Source organism: Triticum urartu, chromosome 7 (genome assembly GCF_003073215.2).
Source record: "Triticum urartu cultivar G1812 chromosome 7, Tu2.1, whole genome shotgun sequence".
Taxonomy (NCBI): domain Eukaryota; kingdom Viridiplantae; phylum Streptophyta; class Magnoliopsida; order Poales; family Poaceae; genus Triticum; species Triticum urartu.
In genome coordinates, this window is record NC_053028.1 from 396,288,106 (window position 1) to 396,294,105 (window position 6,000).

A 6,000-nucleotide genomic window follows, 5' to 3' on the forward strand; every position below is an offset into this window, starting at 1 on the left:
AAAAGCTCCAGTAGCGGTGGCTACGACCAGCCGCCGCGCTCGCTTCGAAGGTGGTCGCGGGTCGTCCCGTCGCCGCGTGAGGAGGGATCCGCCTAGGCTCGGGACGTCACTGGAGGCCTGCCCCCGCGGTTGCTGCAACACCGCTTTTTCTTTGTTCCTCTTTTCTTTCCTGCATCATAACGAAACCAGTATGGGCCCAGATGGGCGTGTATCGAAATGTGATTCCTCAACCATTACACTATGCTTGTTATTTCCACGCTGTGTCGTTATTTTGTGCGGAGGTAACTTAGCCTGGCGCGCTCGGGGAAACCTCTTATTCGCGAGGCACTTGTTTCCTTGTGCCCATCTTGGCTTAGTGGTTGCTCAGGAACTACAAAAAATTTATTAGGGGTCTCGCTAGGAGACTTATCGCTCACCCGAGCCTTGACCCAGCGCTTCATATCGTGGTACCCGAGGGGCACGGATTAGGAGAGATGTGCTGGCTTGTGGGCTCGAACAAGGGTGCCTCGCGAGAAAGCAGACCGAAGGCAGAAAGAAGGACCAACGCAAGGGGAAGAAACCCTCACGAAGGTACACAAGAGGGAGAAACCCTCATGAGGTATGCGAGAGAGAGAACATAAGCGAACTAGATTCAGAAAAGGCGGCAATAGGTGATGGAACCAAATCAGCAAGGAACACTAGAAGCAAACTTTAATTAAGAGAAGGCGAGCCAACTACGGAAAGCAAATGAAAAGCCGCGTCTGGCACCTAGTCTAGTCTTCGACGTCTTCTCACCAGCGCGGAGCTAAGTGCTGCCACTAGGCGTGGGAGGGAGCCCCCGAGGCCCTAGGGCGGCACTCCTGAGACTCCGGGGCGTGTACAGCCCCACTCATTATTACGTGGGAGTGTCATGGGCGGTGATTCTTCACAGACACCGGGCCTTCTTCACAGGCACTGGTCCTTTCTTCACAGGCACTGGGCCTTGCCTCACAGGCACTAGGCCTGGCTTCATGGGTAGAACTTCCGGAGGTGCTGGATATTCCAGGCGTTCTGGATGGGCACCCCGTCCTGTGTCTCTAGGCGTGCGGCGCTAGGCCTAGAGATATGGACAACCCTGAACGGGCCCTCCCACATGGGCGAGAGCTTGTGCAACCCTTCCCTAGAGAGGACCCACCTCAGGACGAGGTCGCCTGCCTCGAGCGTCCTCGAGCAGATGTTGCGACAGTGGTATCGCCATAGTGCCTGCTCGTACCTTGCCGCCCTTAGTGCAGCTTCGTGGCGACGTTCCTCCCCCAGCACGAGGTCCATCCCCCGCATGGCGTCCTGCTGCATTTCATCAAACGCCAGGACCCGTGCGGAGCGATGCTTGACCTCATGAGGTAGGACGGCTTCGGCTCCGTAGACAAGGAAGAACGGGGTCTCGCCCGTCGGCTTAGGGGCGTCGGTACGGATGGACCACACCATGGACTAAAGCTCGTCGTGCCAGCCCCTGCCGCTGGCCTCGAGCTTCTTCTTGAAGTTCCTGGTCTTGAGGCCTCTCAGGACCTCCACGTTGGTGCGTTCAGCTTAGGCATTGCTCCTGGGGTGCGCCACCGAATCGTAGAAGATCTACGTTCTAAAGTTAGCACAGTATGTTTTGAAGAGGTTACTGGTGAACTGCGAGCCATTGTCAGTGATGATGCGGTTGGGGACCCCGAAATGGCTCACGAGGCCCTTGACGAACTTGACTACGGAACCAACTGGGATGGTGCGAACGGCTTCCACTTCCGCCCACTGGGTAAACTTGTCGATGTAGATGTAGAGGTAGCGGTAGCCCCCTGGCGCTCGAGGGAACGGGCCCAATATATCCAGCCCCGAGACCATGAACGGCCATGTGAGTGGTATAGTCTGGAGGCCCTGAGCTGGCTGATGGATCTGCTTGGCGTGGAACTAGCAAGCTTCGCAGGACTTCACCAGCTCAGCCACGTCATTGAGCGCCGTGGGCCAGTAGAAACCACTGCGAAACACCTTGCCGACAAGAGTCTGCGACGACGAGTGGTGTCCGCAGTCCCTGCCGTGTATGTCGGTCAGCAACTCCTTCCCCTGGTCCCTGGAAATGCAACACGTCGAATCATCATTTGGTCGCTTCCTGTACAACTGACCGTCCTGAATGCAGTATGCCATGGCTTGTCGGGCCACACGCTCTGCATCCTCTTCGTTTTCTAGTAGTGCCCCTTGCATCAGATATTCCTTGAGTTCCTTGGTCCAACATCCCTCTTGGGGCTCGAGCGCCAAGAGCAAGCAAGCTCCTGAGGTTGGTCCACAAGCTGGGGCTCCCGTGGCAGGTGGTTGTGGGAGCTCCTCCCGAGGCCGTGCCGTGCTTGAAAGTGGCGGCGTCACTGACGGCTTGAAGAGCCGCTCCTCAAAGACACCAGGCTCTTGGGGCTGCCGCTTGGATGCCCTCCTAGAGATGTCATCGACTTCCTTGTTGGTGCCACGGGGCACATTCTCTACCTCCAGGCCCAGGAACTGCTTTTCCATCTTCCGTACCTCTGCGAGGTATGCCTCTAGGTGCTCGTCCTTTGGCTCATATACTTTGTTGGAGAAGTTGACTATGAGCTATGAGTCGCCCCTAACGGTGAGGCGCTTTACTCTTAGAGCTGCCGCGGACTTCAAGCCAGCTATGAGACCTTCGTATTCTGCGATGTTGTTGGAGACCTTCTCGCCCTGCTGAAAGCAGAGCTCACAATGTAGTAGAGCTTGTCATGCGTGGGCGAGATGAGTACTGCTCCAGCCCCCGCACCCTGATGCGCGAAGGCACCATCAAAGTACATGACCCACCCATCAGGCGCCTCACTTCCTGGCGAGGTAGACCGGTCCTCGCCCACTGCTAGTGCCAGGGCATCCTTCCATTTCGCCACAAAATCAGCGAGGGCAGCTCCCTTGATGACCCTGGTGGTGCTGAACTCCAACTGGAACGCCTGCAGCTCGATATTCCACTCAGCGACCCTTCCAGCGGAGTTGGGGCTCCTGAGCAGCCTCTCCAATGGGTAGGTCGAGACGACCTTCATATGGTGGCCCTGGAAGTAGTGCGGCAACTTGCGGGAGGCCAACAGGAGCGCAAGGAGGAGCTTCTGAGGCATGGCGTATCGTGCCCTTGCATCCCTTAACACCGTGCTGACAAAGTACACCAGGTGTTCGACGAGGACTGGTGCGTTGGTGACGCTCGCGTCTTGTGCAAGATGGGGTGCCTCCTGAGGTGGTGGGATCCCTGGCGCCTGATCGCTTGCGGGGATCTCTATGGTGTCATCCTGCCGAGCTTGCTCTTCTATTACTGCCGCTACGGCTCTTGCTGCGCCTTCCTGATGTTGTGTCACCTCGGCTGGCGATGTAGCTTGTCGCGCCGCACTCTTGTCCTAGTGCTCCTCCCGAACCGCCACTAGCGCGGCGCTGGCGGAGTATGGGGTGGCGGCAAGATAAAGTACTAGAGGCTCGAGGGGCTGTGCCGCCACCATCACCGGAGGGTTGGTCAGGTATCTCTTGAGGTCTTGGAAGGCTCGGTAGGCCTCCGGAGTCCACTCGAATGGGCCCTTCTTCTTCATCAGCTTGAAGAAGAGCAAGGCGCTCTCCCAGCTTGGAGATGAAGAGCCCCAATGCAGTCACCCGACCAGCCAGCTTCTGCATTTCCTTGAGGGTCTGCGGCGGGCTCATGCCCTCAATGGCCTTGATCTTCTCCGGGTTCGCCTCGATCCCTCTATGCGACACGAGGAATCCCAGCAGCTTGCCGGAAGGAACACCAAACACACACTTTTCCGGGTTAAGCTGCATGTTCACCTGGCACAGGCTTTCGAAGGTCTCCTCCACATCTTGGATCAAGCTTCTCGCCTCCCGAGACTTCACCACAATGTCGTCGACGTAGGCCTCCGTGTTCCTCACGAGTTGCCGCCCTAAAGCGATGTGCATCAGCCGCTGAAAGGTCGCGCCCGCGTTGCGCAGTCCGAAGGGCATACAGGTGTAGTAGTACACCCCACACGGGGTCAGGAAGGCTGTCTTCTCTACATCTTCCACCACCATCTTGATTTGGTGATACCTGAGAACGCATCCAGGAAGCACAGTGGGTCGCACTCGGCGGTGGAGTCGACGATCTGGTCGATGCGCGGGAGAGGGAACGGATCTTGAGGGCATCCCTTGCTAAGATTGGTGAAGTCGACACACGTTCGCTCCTTCCCGCCTTTCTTCGGCACCACGACTGGGTTCGCGAGCCATTCGGGGTACTTGACCTTGCGAATAGCACCTGCTGCCTCCAACTTGCGGGTCTCTTGGATGATGAAGGCCTGCTTCTCCGTGGACAGCCGCCTTGCTTGCTGCTTCACAGGGCGCACATTGGGGCACACCCTTAAGTGGTGCTGAATCACCTCTCTCGGAACCCCCACCAGCTGATTGGGCTCCCATGTGAATATGTCCTTGTTTGCGTGCAAGAAGTTCACCAATGCTTCCTCTTGGCTGGGGTTGAGGCCGGCACCTATGGTGAAGGTGGCTCCTGAGGAGCCGTTCTCGTCGACCGGCACCTGCTTTGTTTCTGCCTTGTCTTGGGTGAATAGCTGCTTCTTCTTGGTTGGCATGGCCTCCTTGGCCTCGGGGGCACCAGTGCCGACGGGCTGCGCCACCACAGCGGTCTTGAAGGCAAGTTTGAGCCCCGTCAAGGACTCCTTGGTGTCCCTCCTGACGGTGAGGACACCTTTTCTTCCAGGCATCTTCATGTGGTTGTAGGCTGGATGGGTCGCCGCCATGAACTGGGCCAGAGCTGGGTACCCGAGATGGCATTGTACGGGAGGCCGACGCGGGCGATGTCGAAGTCAACCAGCTCGGTGCGGTAGTTGTCACGCGTGCCGAAGATAACGGGAAGGCGGATCTGCCCCAGGGAGCGGGCAACGCCGCCACCAACTCCTGAGAAAGGCTTGCTGAGGCTGAGTCGCTCGAGTGGCACGTGAAGAGGGCTGAAGGCCTCCATGGAGATCAAGTTGAGGCTAGCGCCACCGTCGATGAGGGTCTTGGTGATGGCCACGTTGTAGATGGTGGGCGTGCAGAGCATCGGAAGTAGGCCCGAGCCGGTGCTGGTTATGGGGTGGTCTTCTAAGCTGGTGATGAGGTCGGCCTCAGGCGCGACCCAGCCCATTGCAGCCCCCGAGCGCGCGAAAGTGGCACCAATCTGGCGGAGGACCGACTTAATGTGGCGCTCTGAAGGCGGCGCTTGTGAGCCGCCTAGCAGGGCCGCGACCACGTGGTGCGCCGGCGCCGCGTAGCGCGCAGTGAAGAGGTCACAGAGCTGCTCCCAAGACGCCATCGTGGATCCGGGAAGGTTAACCAGCCAGGCGCGCGGGTCGCCGGCGAGGGCCATGGGAAGCCAGTTTGCCGTGACCTTGATGTGGCACCGGCGAGGGCAGGAAAGCTGACGGGTCCGTCGTGTCGTCATAGTGCGGCGACTTCTCCGTCTTGAACTTGGGCGGCCACTACACCCGCCACAGGGTGGGGGCCAGGGCTCGAAGCCCCTGGCCCCGTCGTCAATGCTGGCTGTCAGAGTTGGTGGCAGGGCGCCTGCCATGTGGGTGAAGCGTGGTGGCGACGGAGCACAGATCAAGGAAAGAGAAGCTACGGTGCACCCCTACCTGGGGCGCCAAATGTCGAATCACGGGTTCCGACAAACCCTCAAGGTTTGAACACTGGGGTGCATGCGAAGGTTTTCTCCCTATCGATCCACGCCCTAGCTCTCTAAGATCTTGCGGACGAACTCGACGAACTCACAACACAGAAAGACACAAGATTTATACTGGTTTGGGCCACCATTGTGGTGTAATACCCTACTCCAGTGTGGTGGTGGTTGATTGCCTCTTGGGCTGATGATGAACAGTACAAGGGGAAGAACAGCCTCCTGAGGTTGAGGTGTTCTTGTGCTTGGTGAACTTGTGTGGGTGGGATTCCTCTCGATCTGATCTTGATCCGATCCCCCTTACTATGGTGGCTAGTTCTACTTATATAGGCCCT